This window comes from Rhinopithecus roxellana, chromosome 18, assembly GCF_007565055.1.
Source record: "Rhinopithecus roxellana isolate Shanxi Qingling chromosome 18, ASM756505v1, whole genome shotgun sequence".
Lineage (NCBI taxonomy): Eukaryota > Metazoa > Chordata > Mammalia > Primates > Cercopithecidae > Rhinopithecus > Rhinopithecus roxellana.
This window is the reverse complement of record NC_044566.1, coordinates 59,550,405-59,574,966: the sequence shown is the minus strand read 5'-3', so window position 1 is coordinate 59,574,966 and position 24,562 is coordinate 59,550,405.

The following is a 24,562-nucleotide window of genomic DNA, read 5'->3' as shown; positions in this document are numbered from 1 at the left end:
TAGAGTTGCAGTAGTTTCCCCTTTCTTTGTACCTTTTGACCCATGTATTTTGTCATGTCCAGCAGTGGGGTGTAAATTGCAGTCATTCATTGATTCAACAGTTATTGGTTGAATGCTCGCTCTTTTCTGGCCCCTATGAGAGGCCCTGAGAACTCTATTCCCAGGAAACAAAACGGACAAGTCCATGCCCTCTTAGAGACCATGATGAAATGGGGAGACAGACATGAATGAAATAAATAAATGCACACAAAAATTTAAAAAACCCCAAAACTCTGTGCATACCATGAAGGAAATGTGCGGGGCTGATGAGAGCTTACAGTAGAAAGGTGTGCTGCAGTGAAGGTGTCCAGAATGGCGTTCCTGAAGGAGTGGTGGTTATGCTGGTACCCAAGGGTGGTGGAATCTGACTAGGTGAGGGGAGTGGAGGAAGGAGTAATTCACAGTGCTCGGGGGTGACGGATCTGTCATAGGAAGACAGGCGTGGCTGGAGGACAGAGATGGTGGCCTGACAGGTGTCTGGGTTGGGGCCTCTGTCTTAAGGGAAATGGGAGATCTGGAATTTTCTAAGGAAGAGTCATAGTGAGCATAGGAGGTATATAAGGAAGAAAGAGAGAGAGAAAGCGAGATATATATATATATATATATATATATATATATAGAGAGAGAGAGAGAGAGAGAGAGAGAGAGAGAGAGAGAAATAGAGTATAAGAGGAAGAAAGAGACAGAAAGACAGTGAGAGAGAGAGAGAAAGAGAGAGAGAGGAGAGAGGCTGTACTAGTTTGCTCCGGCTGCCATAATAAAATACTATAGACTGAGTGGCTTAAAAGTGAGGAGCCTGGAAGTCCAAGATCCAGGTGTTGGCAGTGTGGACTCTCCCAAGGCCTCTCTCCTTGACTGTTTTCTCTCTGCCTGGCGCTCTCTCGATGTGGTTCCTGTGTGCATGCACCCCCCCACCCGAGCGTCTCTTTCTCTTTTTGTAAGACATCTATCAGACTGGATTAAGGCCCACCCTAATGCCCTTATTTTAACTTAACCACCTCTTACAAGGCCTTATTTTCAAATGCACTCATATTCTGAGGTACTAGACTACAACATACACATTTTTCTTTTTTTGCTGGGGTTGGGGGTGGGGGGGACACGGTTTGGCCCAGATTAGGGTTGTAGGCAGATTTATGTTTTTGTTTTTGTTTTTCTTTTTTAAAAATTTGTTATTTGCATAGGTTATTGGGGAACAGGTGGTGTTTGGTTACATGAATAAGTTCTTTAGTGGAGATTTGTGAGATTTTGGTGCACCCATCACATGAGCAGTATACACTACATCCAGTTTGTAGTCTTTTATCCATCACTCCCTTCCTACCCTTTACCCCTGAGTCCCCAAAGTCTGGCTTCTCTGGCCCCAAGTGGAGAACGAATGGAAGCAAGCAGCTAGCTGAAGCTCCCACAGTGGCCTGGGCTCAGTTCATGCCACGTGCTCTGGAATGTGCTCTATTCAGACAGTGTTTCAACCCTACATCCTGTCTCCTACGATAACTATTCCCTTTACGTGCAGAACATTCTAGTGCTGTGAAAATCTGGACGCTGCCTTACAAGCTATGCTTTATTTATTTATTTATTTATTTTCACTTTCAGTTGGAGGTTTTTTTTTATTATTATACTTTAAGTTCTAGGGTACATGTGCACAACGTGCAGGTTTGTTACATATGTGTACATGTGCCATGTTGGTGTGCTGTACCCATTAACTCATCATTTACATTAGATGTATCTCCTAATGCTATCCCTCCCTCCTCACCCCATCCCAAGACAGGCCTTGGTGTGTAACGTTCCCCTTCCTGTGTCCAAGTGATCTCATTGTTCATTTCTCACCTATGAGTGAGAACACGTGGTGTTTGGTTTTCTGTTCTTGTAATAGTTTGCTCAGAATGATGGTTTCCAGCTGCATCCATGTCCCTACAAAGGACATGAATTCATCCTTTTTTATGGCTGCTTAGTATTCCATGGTGTATATGTGCCACATTTTCTTAATCCAGTCTGTTATTGATGGACATTTGTATTGGTTCCAAGTCTTTGCTATTGTGAATAGTGCCGCAATAAACATATGTGTGCATGTGTCTTTATAGCAGCATAATTTATAATCCTTTGGGTATATACCCAATAAGGGTATATGGGATGGCTGGGTCAAATGTATTTCTAGTTATAGATCCTTGAGGAATCGCCACCCTGTCTTCCATAATGGTTGAACTAGTTTACAGTCCCACCAACAGTGTACAAGTGTTCCTATTTCTCCACATCCTCTCCAGCACCTGTTATTTCCTGATTTTTTAATGATTGCCATTCTAACTGGTGTGAGATGGTATCTCATTGTGGTTTTGATTTGCATTTCTCTGATGGTCAGTGATGATGAGCATTTTTTCATGTGTCTGTTGGCTGCATAAATGTCTTCTTTTGAGAAGTGTCTGTTCATATCCTTTGCCCACTTTTTGATGGGGTTGTTTGCTTTTTTCTTGTAAATTTGAGTTCTTTGTAGGTTCTGGATATTAGCCCTTTGTCAGATGAGTAGATTGCAAAAATTTTCTCCCATTCTGCAGGTTGCCTGTTCACTTGGATGGTAGTTTCTTTTGCTGTGCAGAAACTCTTTAGTTTAATTAGATCCCATTTGTCAATTTTGGCTTTTGTTGCCATTGCTTTTGGTGTTTTAGACATGAAGTCCTTGCCCATGCCTATGTCCTGAATGGTATTGCCTAGGTTTTATTCTAAGGCTTTTATGGTATTACGTCTAACATTTAAGTCTCTAATCCATCTTGAATTAATTTTTGTATCAGGTGTAAGGAAGGGATCCAGTTTCAGCTTTCTACATATGGCTAGCCAGTTTTCCCAGCACCTTTTATTAAATAGGGAATCCTTTCTCCATTTCTTGTTTTTGTCAGGTTTGTCAAAGATCAGATGGTTGTAGATGTGTGATATTATTTCTAAGGGCTCTGTTCTGTTCCATTGGTCTATATCTCTGTTTTGGTACCAATACCACACTGTTTTGGTTACTGTAGCCTTGTAGTGTAGTTTGAAGTCAGGTAGCATGATGCCTCCAGCTTTGTTCTTTTGGCTTAGGACTGTCTTGGCAATGCGGGCTCTTTTTTGGTTCCATATGAACTTTAAAGCAGTTTTTTCCAATTCTGTGAAGAAAGTCATTGGTAGCTTAGTAGGGATGGCATTGAATCTATAAATTACCTTGGGCAGTATGGCCATTTTCATGATATTGATTCTTCCTATCCATGACTATGGAATATTCTTCCATTTGTTTGTGTTCTCTTTTATTTCATTGAGCAGTGGTTTGTAGTTCTCCTTAAAGAAGTCCTTCACATCCCTTGCAAGTTGAATTCCTACGTATTTTATTCTATTTGAAGCAATTGTGAATGGGGGTTCACTCATGGTTTGGCTCTCTGTTTGTCTGTTATTGGTGTATAGGAATGCTTGTGATTTTTGCACATTGATTTTGTATCCTGAGATTTTGCTGAAGTTGCTTATCAGCTTAAGGAGATTTTGGGCTATGATGATGGGGTTTTCTAAATAAACAATCATGTCATCTGCAAACAGGGACAATTTGACTTCCTCTTTTCCTAATTGAATACCCTTTATTTCTTTCTCCTGCCTGATTGCCCTGGCCAGAACTTCCAACACTATGTTGAATAGGAGTGGTGAGAGAAGGCATCCCTGTCTTGTGCCAGTTTTCAAAGGGATTGTTTCCAGTTTTTGCCCATTCAGTATGATATTGGCTGTGGATTTGTCATAAATAGCTCTTATTATTTTGAGATATGTTCCATCAATACTGAATTTATTGAGAGTTTTTAGCATGAAGGGCTGTTGAATTTTGTCAAATGCCTTTTCTGCATCTATTGAGATAATCATGTGGTTTTTGTCTTTGGTTCTGTTTATATGCTGGATTATGTTTATTGATTTGCGTATGTTGAACCAGCCTTGCATCCCAGGGATGAAGCCCACTTGATCATGGTGGATAAGCTTTTTGATGTGCTGCTGGATTCGGTTTGCCAGTATTTTATTGGGGATTTTTGCATCAATGTTCATCAGGGTTATTGGTCTAAAATTCTCTTTTTTTTTGTTGTGTCTCTGCCAGGCTTTGGTATCAGGATGATGCTGGCTTCATAAAATGAGTTAGTTCCTTCTTTTTCTATTGATTGGAATAATTTTAGAAGGAATGGGCAGCTACTCCTTGTACCTCTGGTAGAAGTCGGCTGTGAATCCGTCTGGTCCTGGATGTTTTTGGCTGGTAGGCTATTAATTATTGCCTCAATTTCAGAGCCTGTTATTGGTCTATTCAGGGATTCTTCCTGGTTTAGTCTTGGGAGAGTGTATGTGTCCAGGAATTTATCCATTTCTTCTAGGTTTTCTAGTTTATTTGCGTGGAGGTGTTTATGGTATTCTCTGATGGTAGTTTGTATTTCTGTGGGCTTGGTGGTGATATCTCCTTTATCATTTTTTACTGCTTCTATTTGATTCTTCTCTCTTTTCTTCTTTGTTAGTCTTGCTAGCAGTCTGTCAATTTTGTTGATCTTTTCAAAAAACCAACTCCTGGATTCACTGATTTTTTGAAGGGTTTTCTGTGTCTCTATCTCCTTCAGTTCTGCTCTGATCTTAGTTATTTCTTGCCTTCTGCTAGCTTTTGATTGTGTTTGCTCTTGCTTCTCTAGTTCTTTTAATTGTGATGTTAGAGTGTCAATTTTAGATCTTTCCAGCTTTCTCTTGTGGGCATTTAGTGCTATAAATTTCCCTCTACACACTGCTTTAAATGTGAACCAAAGATTCTGGTATGTTGTATCTTTGCTTTCACTGGTTCCAAAGAACATCTTTATTTCTGCCTTAACTTCGTTATGTACCCAGTGGTCATTCAGGAGCAGGTTGTTCAATTTCCACGTAGTTGAGTGGTTTTGAGTGAGTTTCTTAATACTGAGTTCTAATTTGATTGCACTGTGGTCTGAGAGACAGTTTGTTATAATTTTTGTTCTTTTACATTTGCTGAGAAGTGCTTTACTTCCAACTATGTGGTCAATTTTGGAATAAGTGCAGTGTGGTGCTGAGAAGAATGTATATTCTGCTGATTTGGGATGGAGAGTTCTGTAGATGTCTATTAGGTCCGCTTGGTGCAGAGCTGAGTTCAATTCCTGGATTTCCTTGTTAACTTTCTGTCTCGTTGATCTGTCTAATGTTGACAGTGGGGTGTTAAAGTCTCCCATTATTATTGCATGGGAATCTAAGTCTCTTTGTAAGTCTATAAGGACTTGCTTTATGAATCTGGGTGCTCCTGTATTGGGTACATATATATTTAGGATAGTTAGTTCTTATTGAATTGATCCCTTTACCATTATGTAATGGCCTTCTTTGTCTCTTTTGATCTTTGTTGGTTTAAAGTCTGTTTTATCAGAGATTAGGATCGCAACCCCTGCCTTTTTTGTTTTCCATTTACTTCATAGATCTTCTTGCATCCCTTTATTTTGAGGCTATGTGTGTCTCTGCACATGAGATGGGTTTCCTGAATATAGCACACTGATGGGTCTTGACTCTTTATCCAATTTGCCAGTCTTTGTCTTTTAATTGGAGCTTTTAGCCCATTTACATTTAAGGTTAATATTGTTATGTGTGAATTTGATCCTGTCATTATGATGTTAGCTGATTATTTTGCTCATTAGTTGATGCAGTTTCTTCGTAGCATCCATGGTCTTTACATTTTGGCATGGCTTTCCAGTGGCTGATACCATTTGTTCCTTTCCATGTTTGGTGCTTCCTTCAGGAGCTCTTATAGGGCAGGCCTGGTGGTGGCAAAATCTCTCAGCATTTGCTTGTCTGTAAAGGATTTTATTTCTGCTTCACTTATGAAACTTAATTTGGCTGGATATGAAATTCTGGGTTAAAAATTATTTTCTTTAAGAATGTTGAATATTGGTCCCCACTCTCTTCTGGCTTGTAGAGTTTCTGCTGAGAGATCCACTGTTAGTCTGATGGGCTTCCCTTTGTGGGTAACCCAACCTTTGTCTCTGGCTGCCCTTAACATTTTTTCCTTCATTTCAACTTTGGTGAATCTGACAATTATGTGTCTTGGAGTTGCTCTTCTTGAGGAGTACTTTCTGGTGTTCTCTGTACTTCCTGCATTTGAATGTTGGCCTGCGTTGCTAGGTTGGGAAAGTTCTCCTGGATAATATCCTGCAGAGTGTTTTCCAACTTAGTTCCATTCTCCCTGTCACTTTCAGGTACACCAGTCAGATGTAGATTTGGTCTTTTCACATAGTCTCATGTTTCTTGGAGGCTTTGTTCGTTTCTTTTTACTCCTTTTTCTCTAAACTTCTCTTCTTGCTTTATTTCACTCATTTGATCTTCAATCACTGATACCCTTTCTTCCAGTTGATCGAATCAGTTACTGAAGCTTGTGCATTTGTCATGTAGTTCTCGTGCCATGGTTTTCAGCTCTATGAGGTCATTTAAGGACTTCTCTGCATTGGTTATTCTAGTTAGCCATTCATCTAATCTTTTTCCAAGGTTTTTAGCTTCTTTGAGATGGGTTTGAACTTCCTCCTTTAGCTGGGAGAAGTTTGATCATCTGAAGCCTTCTTCTGTCAACTCGTCAAAGTCATTCTCCATCCAGCTTTGTTCTGTTGCTGGCGAGGAGCTGCATTCCTTTGGAGGGGGAGAGGCACTCAGATTTTTAGAATTTTCAGCTTTTCTGCTCTGTTTTTCTCCCCATCTTTGTGGTTTTATCTACCTTTGGTCTTTGATGATGGTGATGTACAGATGGGATTTTGGCGTGGATGTCCTTTCTGTTTGTTAGTTTTCCTTCTAACAGTCAGGACCCTCTGCTGCAGGTCTGTTGGAGTTTGCTGGAGGTTCACTCCAGACCCTGTTTGCCTGGGTATCAGCAGTGGAGGCTGCAGAACAGTGAATATTGCTGAACAGCAAATGTTCCTGCCTGATCGTTCCTCTGGAAGCTTCGTCTCAGAGGGGTACCCAGCTGTGTGAGGTGTCAGTCTGCCCCTACTGGGGGGTGCCTCCCAGTTAGGCTACTCGGGGGTCAGGGACCCACTTGAGGAGGCCGTCTGTTCGTTCTCAGATCTCAAACTCCATGCTGGGAGAACCACTACTCTCTTCAAAGCTGTCAGACAGGGACATTTAAATCTGCAGAGGCTTCTGCTGCCTTTTGTTTGTCTATGTCCTGTCCCCAGAGGTGCAGTCTAGAGAGGCAGGCAGGCCCCTTGAGCTGCAGTGGGCTCCCCCCAGTTCAAGCTTCCAGGCCGCTTTGTTTACCTACTCAAGCTCAGCAATAGTGGGCACCCCTCCCCTAGCCTCGCTGCCACCTTGCAATTAGATCTCAGACTGCCATGCTAACAGTGAGGGAGACTCTGTGGGCATGGGACCCTCTTGAGCCAGGCACGGGATATAATCTCCTGGTGTGCCATTTGCTGAGACCCTTGGTAAAGCACAGTATTAGGGTGAGGGTGACCCGATTTTCCAGATGCTGTGTGTCACAGTTTCCCTTGGCTAGGAAAGGGAATTCCCTTATCCCTTGCAGCTTCCCAGGTGAGGCGATGCCTCGCCCTGCTTTGGCTGTCGTTCAGTGGGCTGCCCCCACTATCCTGCACCCACTGTCCTACACGCCCCAGTGAGATGAACCTGGTAGCTCAGTTGGAAATGCAGAAATCACCCGTCTTCTGTGTCGCTAACGCTGGGAGCTGAAGCCTGGAGCTGTTCCTGTTTGGCCACCTTGGAACCACCCTCTGGAGGTCATTTTTGATATTTAAGTACAAAAAGTGAGCACTGGCTTTATTATTATCATTATTATTATTTACACACACAGGTCTAATACACAAAATGTGCAGAGGAAATGAGCTCCTGTTCCTATCCTTCACAGTCCTCACACTGCGGCTAAAGCTGCAGCCAGCCTCCCTCCTGTCCAACATACATAAGGACTCACAGTGGTTGCTTTAAGCTACTATTATAATGCATTTTGTGTGTTTCATAGTGTATACATGCTCTCTTCTCTCTCTCTCTCTTTAAAGCAGTTGTTAATGGTCAGGGGTACCACCATTCCAAGAGCATCAGTTGCTACCTCACCATCAGAGAGTGAGGAAGTCTTCCAGTTAGGCGCAATTGATTGAAAGGAGTTGGGGGGTGGGGAGGTGGTGGCAAGGGCTGGAAGAACCACTGCATGGCTGCACTCTGGCATCAGAATAAGGACAGAAGTAAGTCAGGAGAACGTGGAGGGCACAGCTGCGAGTTAAGGTCTCTTTGTGAGACAATGTGAGGAGAATTCTCTCCACCAGGTTTAGATAAATCCATGCACCAAAGTTAAAATAAATCAAAATCATCAGGAATTGAAACACTATTGAATTTAAAATTCTCCCACCAAGACAGCTCAAATATAGCAGTCACCATCTAGATCTTTCCAGGAAGTGAACAAGGGCCCCTGGCATTCCTCTGGGTGGCTGTGTAGACCCGGAGACATATCCGCTGCCGCTGCTGCTGCTGCTGCGGTTGCCCCATTTGCAACTTCTGTGTCTCAAAGATGACAGCAAGAACCAGAATCATGAAGAAAGCGGTTCCAATCCACAAGACTGCCCTGGAAAACGAGTACATTTTTTGAGCCATGAAGAGGGGAGAAATGGAAAGTGGCTCTGCCCTCGGACTGGACTGGCCCCTCTCCAGAACATCTCCCTCAGGCCCCATAGCCTCTCCAACAGGGTCTCATCTGGCTCCTTGTGGTCACCCTCATCCAACTCCTCCTCAGTCTTTTGGGAGCAATTTATCCACAGACAGGGGTTCCCCAGCGCTGGTGTGGGCTGTGACAAGCTAGACTTTAAAATATAAGCAAATTGGCTGGGCGCTGTGGCTCACGCCTGTAATCCCAACACTTTGGGAGGCTGAGGTGGGCGGATCACCTGAGGTCAGGAGTTTGAGACCAGCCTCTCCAACACCACAAAACCCCGTCTCTACTAAAAATACAAAAATAAGCTACTTGGGAGGCTGAGGCAGGAGAATCTCTTGAACTCGGGAGGCAGAGGTTGCAGTGAGCCAAGATCATGCCACTGCACTCCAGCCTGGGTGACAAGAGCAAAATTCCATCTCAAAAATAAATAAATAAATAAATAAATAAATAAATAAATAAGCAAATTTGGTGCTAGGAAATTTTGCATTGGAACAGTACTTCCAAATTTGAGTTTTCAAACAAACAACAAAAGAACCCAAAACAAACAAAAAGCCAGTCACCTAAAGGCAACAGGGAACCATTTTCATAACTTAATTTTGAAAACACCTGATAAATAAAATAATTTTATTTTATTACATTTTTCTTTTGCCGAAGCACTACTTAAAATAAAATAAGCGAACACCTATTAGCTGTCCTTTAAAATGTGCTTCTCTGACTTGTCAGTATGTTTTAGAGAATGAAAAATGAGAGAAAGTTATATTACTTAGCCATTGAAAGTTCATTTTATATTTCTAGTTCTTGACAGTATAAGAAAAATGAGAAGAGCAAATCAGAGTAAATAAAAATCATCTACCCATTCAAATATTCAGCACGATCAACAATTCATTGTAAGGAAATTCTTTTTGTTGTTGTTTTTTGAGATGGAGTTTTGCTCTGTCTCCCAGGCTGGAGTGCAGTGGCGCAATCTCAGCTCACTGCAAGCTCCGCCTCCCGAGTTCGCGCCATTCTCCTCCCTCGACCTCCTGAGCAGCCAGGACTACAGGCGCCTGCCACCACGCCCGCTGATTTTTGTAGTTTTAGTAGAGACGGGGTTTCATCGTGTTAGCCAGGATAGTCTCGATCTCCTGACCTCGTGATCCGCCTGCCTCGGCCTCCCAAAGTGCTGGGATTACAGGCGTGAGTCACCGCACCCGGCCAGGAAATGCTTTCTAAAGCTTTAACAGATGGCACTGTTGAAGATCCTCATTCAGACAATAAGCCGTGGCCTACAATGGGAGGAATGAGGGGTATCGGAATCATTGGCAGTCAGTCATTCAGTGTGTATTTTGTACCCACTGTGCACAATAGCATTTCTCAAATATGGTTGGTGGACCATCTTGCATTCGAATCACTTGGGAAATGTGTTACACATGCACATTCTAGGGCCCGATTCTAGACCAAATCCAAATGCCTGGGCAAGTGATCCAGAAATCAGCAGCTATAACCCATCTCAGATCACGGCAGGTGATTTTTAAATCCAGCTATGTTTGAGGACCACTGTCATTGACAAATGTGTTCTGTTACGTGAGGGGAAAAGGAAAATCACTTCCATGTGTCTGCCCTGAAGGATTTATGATTGGCTTAGGAAGCTTACATGGAAATATGAAACCATAAGGAAACACATCACAGCCTAGAATTGCTGACTTCAAGAGACCACCGTGGTGATTTAGCTTAATCCTTTCATTTTAAAAGTGAGCAACGTACACCAAGAAGGCTGACTCAGGTAACACACTTAGGGTGAGCACTGGGGTTTGAATCCAGCCTCTAGTTCAGCATTTGGTCTCCTCTATGGTGACACATAAGGCACTACCCTTGCATTACTTCAAATCCATCGAGATGCAGTTCATAGTTCTTACAGTGAGGACCAGTCCAGCTTTCTACTGAAGAAGCTTGATTTTTGTTTTTAAGAGATCACATAGGCCCGGTGCAGTGGCTCAAGCCTGTAATCCCAGCACTTTGGGAGGCCGAGACGGGCGGATCACGGGGTCAGGAGATGGAGACCATCCTGGCTAACATGGTGAAATCCCATCTCTACTAAAAAATACAAAAAACTAGCCGGGCGAGGTGGGGGGCGCCTGTAGTCCCAGCTACTCCAGAGGCTGAGGCAGGAGAATGGCGTAAACCCGGGAGGCGGAGCTTGCAGTGAGCTGAGATCCGGCCACTGCACTCCAGCCCAGGCAACAGAGCGAGACTCTGTCTAAAAAAAAAAAAAAAAGAGAGATCACATAATCTTCTCTCTTTTTCAAGTTTGAAATAAAACCGTGCAAGCATTCTGCAAACCATGGACCTGGGAAAAGCTCATCATCTGTGGTGTTTGTTGACTGGAACATCAACTAGGAAAAAAAAAAAAAAAACAACTAAGGTCATCCAGTTTAGGCATGTGACCTGTTGAGCTTCACTGGTTCCTGGAATTCTAAAGTAGTCTCCTGTAATTAATTTTTAACTTATCTAGGTCTGTTTGTTAAAATAAAATTTTCTTCTTGAGGAGGAAAAAAAATGAAGGGATAGGAGATTATTTTATCCTGAAAGGTTGAGGGAGTTTAATGTCATTAGGAATGCAAAGTATTTTATGTAACTTAGAGCCAGAGAAGAAACAAGTTCACATGAGGGATTTGGGCTCTAAAGAATGAAACTTCCAGAAGCTGAGGGTTGTGACACATCAGAAACTGCTGCCAAGAGAAGAGCATTGCCATCTCCTCATCCAGGGGATTTTGGAAGACAAATGGGCTATCGACTGTCTTGCAATTCTCTTGGGTTTTCTCTTCCAGGACTATGGTTTCCACCATCCCCTATGTTAGAAAGTCCTTCAGATCCTAATCCTCAGTCTTTACCACGCTGATGATCCTACTCTTGCCTCCTGGTCTCTTGGCATAAGGAGTCCCAAGTGCCTGGGTGGCAGCTGTCAGAGGAAGTTCAGTGGGAGTCTTCCTGTGAGTAGCAGTAGAAGTATCCCCCTTTGAGAGTCAGAACCTGTGACCCTACAGAGCTCAGAAGTACAGGGCCTGGAGGCAAACTACCACGCAATGTTTTTAAATTTCCAGTTGCCTTGTAGATATCTTCACTTGGATATCCCCCATCATTTCATCCTCAGCTGGTCCAAAATCCAAAATCAAGCCCATCTTTTCTCCCAATCCACTTTTCTCCTTTTAATTGGACCATCATGGTTAAAAGCATTGCTCACCCATGACACCACCAACACTGGAAGTTCCTGAATCATCTTCCACAATGTCCTCTCTGCTCACAGAGAGGACATTGTTATTTGTTAACAATCCTTTTAAACTTATCAATATGAATATCTTTCAAAGAGAGTGTCCAGTGGATGTTAGTGTTAGTTAAAGTCTTCTGGAGTTAGTATCACAGGCGCCTGAATGCTGCCTTTACTTGTCTGGGCTAGGCTGAAGTGTGCAGAGTAGTGCAGGTTGGCTCAATTTGCAGCTGGCCCACCTGGGGCTGGGGGTACCATTGCAGGTTGGGTTCCCCCTGGGAAGCAGATCCTGAAATGGAGATTTGTGTGCAGGAAAAGGATTAGGGAGCATTCTTAGGATGGATGTCTGTGGGGAAAGGCAAGGAAGCAGGATCGGGAAGAGGGAGAATTGGGGCAGCAATGAAGTCACAACAAGATCTCAGCCCACCTCACAGGGAGCATTAAAGTTGGGATGGCCTTTCTGAGTTGTGACCCAGGTGGATGTGTCGTTGGACGCAGGCTTCCCTGGGTGTGATCTTGGGTGAGGCAGCTCTCTTTAGCCAAAGTCATTCTTGAAGATGGTGACAGCTAGGAGCTATTATCAGACAATCTTCCTAACAGCTGGGTGAATGAATCCTTCATCCTCAGGCAGGGGCCCTTGGTAGGCAGCACAGTCTCCACGACAGCTCACACTTTGCCCCTCTTGGAGCCTTTTCCTCCATCTGGGTTCTGGGAAGAGGTCCTTCAGCTCTCTGGTGCATCTCTTCTCCTGGGGAAAACTTAGAAGGAATGTTGGTGGAGGGAGCCACAGTCGCCACTGCTGTAGTTTGACTTGAGGCTGCAACTGCCTCATCATCTCCCTCCTCTATTTCTCATTCTGGATTCCCCTCTACTTGTGCTTACTTGGTGGAGAGACCCAGACACTCATCCCTGAGCTATGCAAGCACTTGTTTGCATTCACTTCTAAGGCCATGGGTGTTGCACTTGTCCATGTACTGTACAATTGACCAGGATTGGGGAGGCCCAGTAGATTCACCTGGGTACCAAACATATTTCTTCTTGCTCCTATTTGTAACAGCAACTTGACTTCCTCCTGATGATCAAAGTCTATGGTCTCTGTCAGAATGGAGATCTTCTTGTCTCCTGGTCCCTTGGCATAAGGAGCCTGAGTGCCCAGTGGCAGCCACAGCTGAAAGTTCAGTGGGCTTCTTGCTGTGTCCATCAGTAGTTGTGTCCCCCTTTGAGAGCCAGAAACTGTTAACTATGGAGCTTAGAGGTGCAGGGACCAGAGGCAAAACTTTTCTGCAAGATGATAAGTTGGGCCATTCCTGCTCCCACCTGTTGTTTCCTGGACCCATGTGCTATATGCTGCTCATTGGCTTAGCATGCAAACTGTGTGTTGCAGGATGCACCCCATCTGTGCAGGGCATCACATCCTCATTGCCTCCTCATTTGTGCTTTGGAAGATATTTCTGTCCATCTGTTAAGCCAGCAGCTTCAGGGCTGGAGGGATGTGAGATACCAGTGGGTCTCATGGTCATGGGGCTGCTGTGTCACCTCCTGTGCTGTAAAGTAAGGCTCTTGATGCTATGTGGGTGCAATGTTACATGGGATGTAAGAATGTGCATCAAACACTCTGGAGTCTTCAGGTAGTAGTGCTGGCTAGGGCGCTGCAGGCAAGAAAGGCAAACCCATATCAGAATGTCGTCAGTTCTGCTGAAATGAATTGCCGCCACTTCCAGCATAAAAGGGGCCCCACATGGCCATTTTGCTACCAAGCGGCTCATTGGTTTCCTTGAGGGAAGTTGCCGTATTGGAGCCTGGTGTTGATTTGTGTTGATTTGGGTTTCCTTCAGCACGGGCAGTAGCCACATCCGTCTTGGTGAGAGGGAGGCCGTGCTGTTGGGGCCGTGCCTGACCTCCATCCCTGCCCTTTGGCTACCTCATTCATGTGACTATTGGGTTAGCACAATAAATAAATACTTACAAGTTTCTTCAGTTTAAATTTCAAATATGGTAAATATTTGTAAATATAATTCACATGGTCAAAAACTCTTGAGTCCACAATCTTTTGTTTTTTTTTAAGAATAAAAAGGGGTCCTGAGGCTAAAATATTTGAGAAGCACTGTCCTAGGCCAGTCACTGTGCTTCTGGTTGGTCAGAACTACTGGGCGTTGTGTCCATCCCTCACCGTGGGCTGGGGATGGGGAAAGGGCAGGCCTCTTTGAAATTCTATAGCCTATGAACAGGGGACAACTGGCTCACAAAAGAAAACCCGGGAGCTACTGTCAGCAAAGCGGGGATCCATACTACAACAAAAAGACAAAACAAAAAATCAAACAACAGGTGTCTACCACATTAAGGGGCTTAGTTTCATTGTTTCTTGAACCCCCAGGGCTTGGTATCATGTAGAATAAATACTATTTGTTTAATAACTGAATGAATGAATGAATGAATGAATGAACGCATAAACAAAGGCTGGGAGATGACTCAGATAACTGCTTGAGTTCCTTCTAACCCCATATTTTGAAGGGCGTGCATGCATGTGTGTGTGTGTGTGTGTGTGTGTGTGTGTGTGTACATTAAATAGGTAGGTGATCATGACTACAGAGCTGGCATTTTTGAAGCCCCCACAGCCAAAGGGTCAGACCAGAGCCCAACCAGGAACCTAGAACAAGCTGGCCAGCGGAGGTGGCAGGAGTGGCCACAGTTCACACCCCTCTGCCCTGGGAGGACACTGGGAAACCAGGTGGAGCTCTGAAGAGGAGACCCACAAGTTCAGCGATGAGAGGCAATTGATTATGCTATTTAGAAATGACATGGCAAGTTCACGGACAGTGAGCTCCCAGTATGCATGTTTGGGAGCAGTTGTCATTTGGAAGTGACCAGGTATGCTGTCTGTGTATCTGAATATGAGAGATACCCATTTAAGGATGAATTTAGAGGGACTCAGAAAAGAGTGCAACTAATAGAGCTATGCAGGTCTGGGTGGATGCCAAACAGCTATGGGGGACTGGGGGAGTGACAGAAGTACTTTTAACAAATAATTATGGCTGGGTGCAGGGGCTCATGCCTGTAATCCCAGCACTTTGGGATGCTGAGGTGGGAGGATCACCCGAGGTCAGGAGTTTGAGACCAGCCTGGCCAATGTACTGAAACCCCGTCTCTACTAAAAATACAAAAATTAGCTGGGTGTGGTGGCGTGTGCCTGTAGTCCCAGCTACTACTAGGGAGGCTGAAGCAGGAGAATTGCTTGAACTTAAGAGGCAGAGGGTGCAGTGAGCCAAGATTGCACCACTGTAGTCCAGCCTGGGCGAGAGTGAGACACCCTCTCAAAAAACAAACAAACAAATCTTGCACTGTGGGTGCCCAGGGCAGAGAGACTGCTGAAGAGAGTCAGAGCATTCTGCTGGGCCAGGAAGGTTGACATGGGATTGCTGCTCACATCCCAGACAGAGTGCCCCATGCTGCCTGGTTTGCTGGTGCTGCTGCTGAAACTCCAAGCAGGCCCAGCACAACCTGTGCTCATATCTTCCTTCTTTCTGTGAGAGAAGATCGCATGACTTTGGGGTTTCCAGGTGTCTAAAGTTGAAGTGTGTGAAATTGAGTATCGCTAGCAGCCCAACAAGACGTGAAATTCTACTAGGGATTTCCCTGCCCAATAGAGATGGACCAACTCCACTCACGTGTAGGGATGGCCCATGTTATAGCTGAACCCAGGAGAGGGCAGGAGGGGAGGTCTCCTGGGCTGCTCTGTGATGGAATGTGATGTCTGCATTCTTCATGGCTTCCCAATCTGGGGAGGAGCGGAGCTGGATAACTGGCAAGTGCAGTGAGGTGAAGATGAGATTTCTCACCTTGATCTGCCCTCAGAGAACAAGCGTTTATCAGTTGAGATGATGAGGGCATACATACAGATACATGGGCTCACAAAGTGAAGCTATCCAGGAGACGAGCACCTCGGTGAGAGGGATAACTGCTTGGGAGACAAGGTCTTTAAATTAGAATTTAGATTAGAAATATTTCCTCTATATGCTGAAGTTATCTGCCCAGGGAAAGAAAGTCTTTCTTTAGAACGAGTGGACAGCTTTTTGCTTGGGGTGGGGGTGGGGGGGGGTACATCTGCTTATTTTAAAAGGTAGTAAAAGTTCACAATCTATAGCACAGATGTTTAGGGATGAGGAAAGTGGATACCAATGGAACAAAATTATATGAACACAAGGCTGATGGCAGGAGTGGTACAGCAACAGGACACGGGAGGAGACAGAGACTGAGCAAAAAAAATCAGATGTAGGCTGTCAGGCGTGCACTCGTTAGCTGTACCAGGACAGAACAGACATCAGGGTGTGGAGAGGGTAATGGGTTAAGTAATCGAAAAAGGGCTGTGTGGCATGTGAAGAAATAAATGAGCACCAATTGATGACAGAGACAATAGCTGATATGGCCAATGGCCTCCTCTGGACGGATGAGTCTTTTGTGACCTCACGTTTGATTCCTCCTCGTGAATGCGTGTGAGAGTGCTCTGTGAACAGCTTTTTACAGTCACTGGGAAGCAAAAGAGAGCTGCCAGGGCCCCTGGGGTGTTGCTGGTTGGGGCCTTACTCTATTTGTGGGCATTTTCAGCCCACAAGCACTCATTCTGCCATTAAAATCTAGTTAAGAGAGTGCAGACACAGGTAAGATAACTGCAATATAAGGCAGGAAGTGGTAGATGCCAAATGAGAGGTCTAAGTGATGGATTCTGACGGATTCCGTGGTGGGAAGAGACCATTGTGGGCAATTCAGCTCAACACAGGAATCCAAAATAGGCTTCCAGATGCAGAGGGAAATTGCACAAAAAGATACCTCAGAAGGCAGATCTGGTTGCATATTAAAACATGAATGAAGGAAGGAGAGACTAGAAATTGAGAGGTGCTTGCAAAATGCCTGACAGAAGGCAGAGAGGGCCTGTCTTCCAGCAGTAACTGTGGGGTTGCAAACTAGGAAACAGATGGAAGAGTCTACAGAACTTGGTGGCTGATGGCATATGGAGATCAGGAAAGAAGGAGGAATCAAAGATGACTGTAAGCCTAGGAGACAGAGAGGGAAATATGTTTCTTGGCAGGAATAGATGCTGGCTTTGAAAATAAAGCAATGAACTTGAGATGTGGCAAGTTCAAGATGACAGGAGGTATTCTATGAGAAACATCTGGCAGGCATTTGGTGGTGGGTTCTGGTGACATTTCAGAGCTGAGTGGTTGACTTGGGAGTCCTCAACACAGCAGCCATTGTCATTGGAAATTGAGAGCTGATGTGTTCCCTGTGGGAGGTGGTGTGTAGAGAGACATGGCTAGGAACATTCAAGGGGCATGCCTAAAGCAAGTCTCAAAACAAGAAATAAAGACAAAGAAGGCACACAAAAAGAGCGAGGCAGAGAAATGGAGTAGTATGTTATAAAAAACCAAGGCAGGAGAGTTTCAAGCAGGAATGGGTGGGCAAGGTAGTGAATTGCTACAAATAGAGTCAAGAGAACCAGGATAAAATAGTTCTTAACTTTCCAGGTACAGCATTTACTCTATTTTTCATTTATGTGTTCTTTTTAGAGCAGTTGTAGGTTCACAGTAAAATTGAGAGGAAGGCATAGAGATATCTCACGTACCTGCACACCTGCCCCACACCTGCACAGCCTCCATGTTATCAACATTCCCCCCACCACCATTCATCCCAACTGATGAACTTACATTGGCACATCGTCACCCAAAGTCCATAGTTTACATTTGGATCCACTCTTGTTGTACATTTTATGTTTTTTTGTTTTGTTTTGTTTTGTTTTTTTGACAGGGTCTTTGTTGCTCAGGCTGGAGTGCAGTGGTGCGATCGCAGCTCACTGTAACCTCAAACTCCTGGGTTCAAGAGATCTTCCTCTCTCAGCCTCCTGAGAGTAGGTAGGACTGCAGGCATACACCACCATGCCTGGAAAATGTTTAAAAAATGTTTTGTAGAGATAGGGTCTTGCTGTGTTGCCCAGGCTGGCCTTGAACTCCTGGCATTAAGCAATCCTCCTGCTGAGGATTACAGGTGTGAACTACTGTGCCCGGCCATTTTATGGTTTTTTGACAAATGCATAATGACATACATTCACCATTATAGTATCATATACCGTAATTTCCCTGCCTTCCCGATCCTCTGTGCTTTACCTATTTATCCACCACTCCCCATTAAGCCCTGGAAACCAATGGATTTTTTTTCTTTTCTTTCTTTTTTTTTTTTTTTACCGTATCCATAGTTTTGCCTTTCCCGGAATATCATATAGTTGGAATATGTAGCCTTTTCAGACTGGCTTCTTTCATTTAGTAATATGTATTAAATGTAAGGTTTCTCCATGTCTTTTCTTGGCTTGATAGTTCATTTCTTTTTAGTACTGAATAATATCCCATTGTCTGAATGGACCACAGCTTATATATCCATTCGCTGGCTGAAAGACATGCTGGTTGCCTTCCAAGAATATTATGAATAAAGCTGCTGTAAATATCCATGTGCAGGTTAAAATTTTTTTATTGAGGTAAAATGCACATAACATAACATTTACCATTTTAACCAATTTTAAGTATACAGTTCAGTGGTATTAAACACATTCTTGTGCAAAGATCACTGCCATCAGTCTCCAGAACTCTTTTCATTTTGTAAAACTGAAACTCTGTATCTATTAAGCAATAACTCCCCATTCCCTTCTCCTTCTAGTCCCTGGAAACTACCATTCTTCCCTCCCCCCCTCCCTTCCTCCTCCTCCTCCTCCTCTTCCTCCTCCTCCTCCTCCTCCTCCTTCTTCTTCTTCTTCTTCTTCTCCCTTTTAGCATGACTTATTCCTTGACAAAAGACTCTGCTTTCAATCCTTTGGATGTATTTACCCACAAGTGAAATGGCTAGATCACATGGTATTCCATGTGCAGGTTTTTGTGTGGACACAAGTTTTGAACTCATTTGGAAAAATACCGCCAAGCACAACTGCTGGATCATGTGCTGAGTATATTTTGCAGTAAGCAACTGCCCAACTGTGTTCTGAAGTGGCTGTACCATTTTGCAGTGCCACCAACAATGAACGAGAGTTGTTGTTGTCCCACATCCTCATCAGCATTTGTTGTTGTCAGTGGTTTGGATTTTCACCATTTTAACAGTTGTGTAGTGTATCTTGTTGTTTTAATTTGCAATTCCCTAATGGCATAAGATGTTGAGCATCTTTTCAAATGATTATTTGCCATCTGTACAGCTTTGGTGAGGTGTCTGTTCAGATCTTTTGCCCATTTTTAAGTTAGATTGTTTTCTTTTTTTTTTTTTTTTGAGACAGAGTCTCGCTCTATCGCCCAGGCTGGAGTGCAGTGGCCGGATCTCAGCTCACTGCAAGCTCCGCCTCCGGAGTTTACGCCATTCTCCTGCCTCAGCCTCCCGAGTAGCTGGGACTACAGGCGCCCGCCACGTCGTCCAGCTAGTTTTTTGTATTTTTTAGTAGAGACGGGGTTTCACGGTGTTAGCCAGGATGGTCTCGATCTCCTGACCTCGTGATCCACCCGTCTCGGCCTCCCAAAGTGCTGGGATTACAGGCTTGAGCCACCGCGCCCGGCCAGATTGTTTTCTTATTGTCAGAATTTTAAGAGTTCTTATATTTTGGATGATGGTTCTTTATCATATAAGCCTTTTGCACATATTTTCTCTTAGTCTATCACTTGTCTTCTTATTCTTTTGACAGTGTCTTTCACAGGACAGAAGATCTTAATTTTAATGAAGTCCAGATCATTTGTTATTTCTTTCATAGAACATACCTTTGGTGTTGTATCTGAAGAGTTACTGCCATATTCAAAGTCATCTACATTTTCTCCTATGTTATCTTCAGACGTTTTATAGTTTTACATTTTACATTTATGTCTTTGATCCATTTTGAGTTAATTATGGTGAAGAGTATAAGGTCTGCGTCTAGATTTATATTTTGCATGTGGATGTCCAGTTATTCCAGTACTATTACTTGAAAAGACTATGTTTACTCCATTGTATGGCCTTTACTCCTTTGTCAAAGATTGGTTAGCTCTCTTTGTGCAAGTATATTTCTGGGATCTCTATTCTTTTCAATTAATATATTTGTCTATTATTTTGCCAACGCTACACTTTCTTGATTACTGTCTTGATTACGTTACAGAAAGTACTAAAGTCAGGTAGTGTCAGTCCTCTGAATTTGTTCTACTGTGTTAATATTGTGTTGGCTATTCTGGGTCTTTTTCTTTTCCATATAAACTTTAGAATTAATTTGTCAATATCCACAAAATAACTTTCTGGGATATTGATTGGTATTACATTGAATCTATAGATCAATTTGGGAAAAAACTGACATCTTGACGATATGGTGCCTTCTTATCCATCCATATGGAATATTTCTCCATTTATTTAGTTGTTTGATTTCTTTCATTAGCATTTTGTAAGTTTTCTCGTATAGATCTTGAACATATTTAGATTTATACCTAAGTATTTCAGTATATATTTTATTTTTGTGGGTGCTAATGTAAATGGTATTGCACTTTAAATATCAAATTCTACTATTTTATTGTATTTTAATTTCAATTTCTACTTTGTAGGAAAGCAATTGACTTGTATAATAACCTTGTATCCTGCAACCTTGCTGTAAGTGTTTATTATTTTGTATTATTTCAGATTTTCTACATAGATAATCATGTCATCTGTGAACAAAGATAGTTTTATTTCTTCCTTTACAAGCAGTATACCTTTTATTTGCTTAGTATGGTGTTGAAAAGGAATGATGAGAAGAGACATTCTTGCCTTGCTTCTGATTTTAGCACTAGTTTCTCATAATTGAGTATGAGGTTGACTGTAGGGTTTTTTGTGAATGCCCTTAATCAGGTTGAGAGAGTTCCCCTGTATTCCTAGTTTGCTTAGAGTTTTAATCATGAGTGGATGTTGGATTTTTTCAAATGCTTTTTCTGCATCTATTGATATGAAGTATGAAATATATATGTATACATACTTATTACTATAAAAATATATTACTGATATAACAACCATATGATTCGTCTTTTTTAGCTTGCTGATTTGGTGGATTACATTAATTTTCAAATGTTGAACCAGTCTTGCACACTTGGAATAAATCCCATTTGGTCATGATGTATAATTTTTTTAATGCATTGTTGGAATTCAATTTGCCAATAATTTGTTGAGGATTTCTGCATCTATGTTCATGAGAGATAATAGTCTGTAGTTTTCTTTCCTTATAATGTCTTTGTCTGGTTTTGGTATTGGGGTAATTCTGGCCTCACAGAGTGAGTTAGGAAGTACTGCTTGTGCTTTTGTATTCTGAAAGACATTGCAGAGAACTGAAATACTTTTTTCCTTGAATGTTTGATAGAATTCATCAGTGAGCCTATCTGGGCCTGGAGCTGCCTATTTTAGAAGATTATTAATTACTGATTCAATTTCTTTAGTAGATATTGGTTTATCCAGATTGTCTATTTCTTCTTGTGTGAATTTTGATGAATTGTCTTTCAGGAATTGGTTCATTTCATCTAGGTTACCAAATTTGTGGGCATAGAGCTGTTCATAATATTCCTTTTCTATCCTTTTAATGTCCATGGAGTCTGTAATGATGTCTCCTATTTCATTTCTGATGGTAGTAATTTGTATCCTCTTTCTCTTTTTTTTTAAATTAGTCTGGCCAAAGCCTTATCCATTTTACAGATCTTTTCAAAGAATCAGCTTTTGGTTTTGTTTATTTTCTCTATTGATTTCCTGTTTTCAATTTCATTGATTTCTGCTTTAGTTTTATTATTATTTTTCCTTGTGCTTGCTTTAGATTTAATTTGCTCTTCTTTTTCTTGTTTCTTATGGTGGCAGCTTATATTATTGATGTCAGATATTTCTTCTTTTTTTTTAATTTCTTCTTTTTTAATGTATGTGTTCAATGCTATAAATTTCCTACTAGGCACTACTTTTGCTCCATCCTATACATTTTGAAAAGTTGTATTTTTATTTGAATTGAGTTCAAATATTTTAGTCTGGGTATGGTGGCTCACGCCTGTAATCCAGCATTTGGGAGGCTGGGGTGGGCGGATCACTTGAAGCCAGGAGTTCGAGACCAGCCTGGCCAACATGGTGAAACCCCAAATCTACTAAAAACACAAAAAATTAGCTGGCTGTGGTGGCTTGCACCTGTAGTCCCAGCTATTTGGGAGGCTGAGGCATGAGAATCACTTGAACCCAGGAGGTGGAGATTGCAGTGAGCAGAGATCATGCCACCGTGTTCCAGTCTGGGCAATAGAGTGAGACTATGTCCAAAAACATATATATATAAATAAATGAATAAACAAAATATTTTAAAGCTAATCTTGAGATTTCTTCTTTAATTCATGTGTTTTTAAGAAGTGTGTTATTTGCTGTCCAAGTATTTGGAGATTTACTAGCTATCTTTCTTTTCTTGATTTCTAGTTTGATTGTTACTGTGGTCTGAGAACAGACATTATATCATTTCTAATTTTTAAATTTGTTAAAGTGTTCTTTATGGCCTAGAATGTGGTCATATAGATTTTTCTCTACGTGAGAATCTGTTGTTTAGTGTAATCACTTTCACACATTATCTTAGCTAGATCTTCTGGATAACTTGTTTCAGCTTCTACACCAGCACTTGCTGATCTACTTTCCACTTTTTTCCGTGCTTTTAATTTTTTTTTCAGAAGAGGTTCTTGAAGAAAGTGAAAAGTGCTACTCCACTGAACACACACAAATAAGAAAGTACAACAGCCATATTGCTGATATGGAGAAAGTTTGAGTGGTCTGCATAGAGGATGAAACCAGCCATGACATTCCCCTAAGCCAAGACCTAATCCAGAGCAAGGTCCCAACTCTTCAGTTCTATGAAGGTTGAGAGAAGGGGAGAAGCTGCAGAAGAAAAGTTGGAAGCTAGCAGAGGTTGGTTCATGAGGCTTAAGGAAATAAGCCATCTCCATAATATAAAAGAGCAACGTTGGCCGGGTGTGGTGGCTTGTGCCTGTAATCCCAGGGTCTGAGGTGGGAGGATCACTTGAGCCAGCAGTTTGAGACCAGCCTAGGCAACATCATGAGACCCTATCTCTAAAAGTTTTTTTTTAGTTAGCCAGAAATGTTGGTGCACACCTGTAGTTCCAGCTACTCAGGAGGCTAAGGCAGGAGGATAGCTTTGAGCCTAAGAGTGATGGCGATGAGCAGGTGGCAATCAGCAAGTTCCGGAAGAAGACTGCAGATCCCCCACCCATTTGTCTGGGTGGTGTTCCCTGCCCTAAACCCTGGGCAGAAGACACAAAAGAAAGAAAGGAACAGTGGAAGGAAGATAAAGCAAAGGTCTTAAGAAATGCTGACAGCAAAAAATGGTGTCTTACCAGATGGCCTGTTCACAGTGAGCTAGGACTAATAAGAGAAGCATTTTTTTAAACCAACGTTTTTTTCTTTATTGTAACAAAATCGGTTACATAGGAACATTGAGAGGTTATTTCTCTGTATAGGAAACTTTGGATAATATCTACCAGTGCTCAGAGTCAGGCATTACACTTTTAAAACTTAGGTATGTAGGTATTATTCTACAGGTTGCTGCCAAAGGACAACATTATTACAAATGTAGAGATTTCAACTGGCTTCACTGCAATTCTGCAATCAGGCAATACCTCGTCCCCAAAATAGAATGAGTTCTGATGAGCTGAGCAGAGATTGGCTTTATTGACAGAGGAGAGCTGAAGAAAGCAGAAGCAAAGAACAAAGAATAAAAGAATACATTAGTCCTTTCAAAGTTATTTTTCTTGGAAGGTGGGGAACAGAGACACAGAAGAATAGAAAAGTAACTGATTAGTTAACCTCAGGCTACTTTAGGCTACCTTTTTTGTGTAAGGATTAAAGCAGAGAAACTTCATAATCATGCTGATTGAAGCTGTAAACTGGTCCGTTTGGGATATTCTCTCTGTCTCTCTTTCTCTTTTCTTTTGGGTTTCTCTGTCTTGCTCTCACATCCGCTTCCTCAGAAGGTCAGGAAGATCAGTTAGTTTGGGTTTGGTGACATGGAACTTTCGCCAGGGTGACTTCATTTTGATGGATTCTAGTCTACTGGGGCCTAGTGCTGGAGTTTAGCCTGAAACAGTGGCCTCCTGCAATTTGTATTTAGCATTGCAAATATAGATAATGCAGACTATTTGGCATATTCTGAGGCATGGACAGTAATTTAAGCTTTAGGTTTATGTAATAATCATGATATTTTATGGAAATAGAGGAATGGTATCACATGTTGCAGTTTTTCCCAAATGGGAGTCAGAGTTCTCCAGGAAAGGGGTGGGAGACTGCCCTTCTGAGCAGGACAAAGCTTCGCGCCCAGCTCCCCGCAAGAGCCCTCCCAGCGCATTCTCAGTGTCTGAGCCTTCTTCCCATGGTCTCAGGCAGACGCCACTTGCTCTTCCTGATAGCTGGTCCGTAGCCATCTTTCCAGAGAGCTTTGGGGGAAGGATAATGGTGGTGAGAAAGGCATGTCAGCATTGTACGCCAGCCGGCAGACGAAGCGGACTGTCTGTGGCTACCATGAGCCTCTCGAGGAGAAATTAAGTGGCCACAGCTGGGAGAAGGGTTTGGTCACATACTCCCACCTTGTT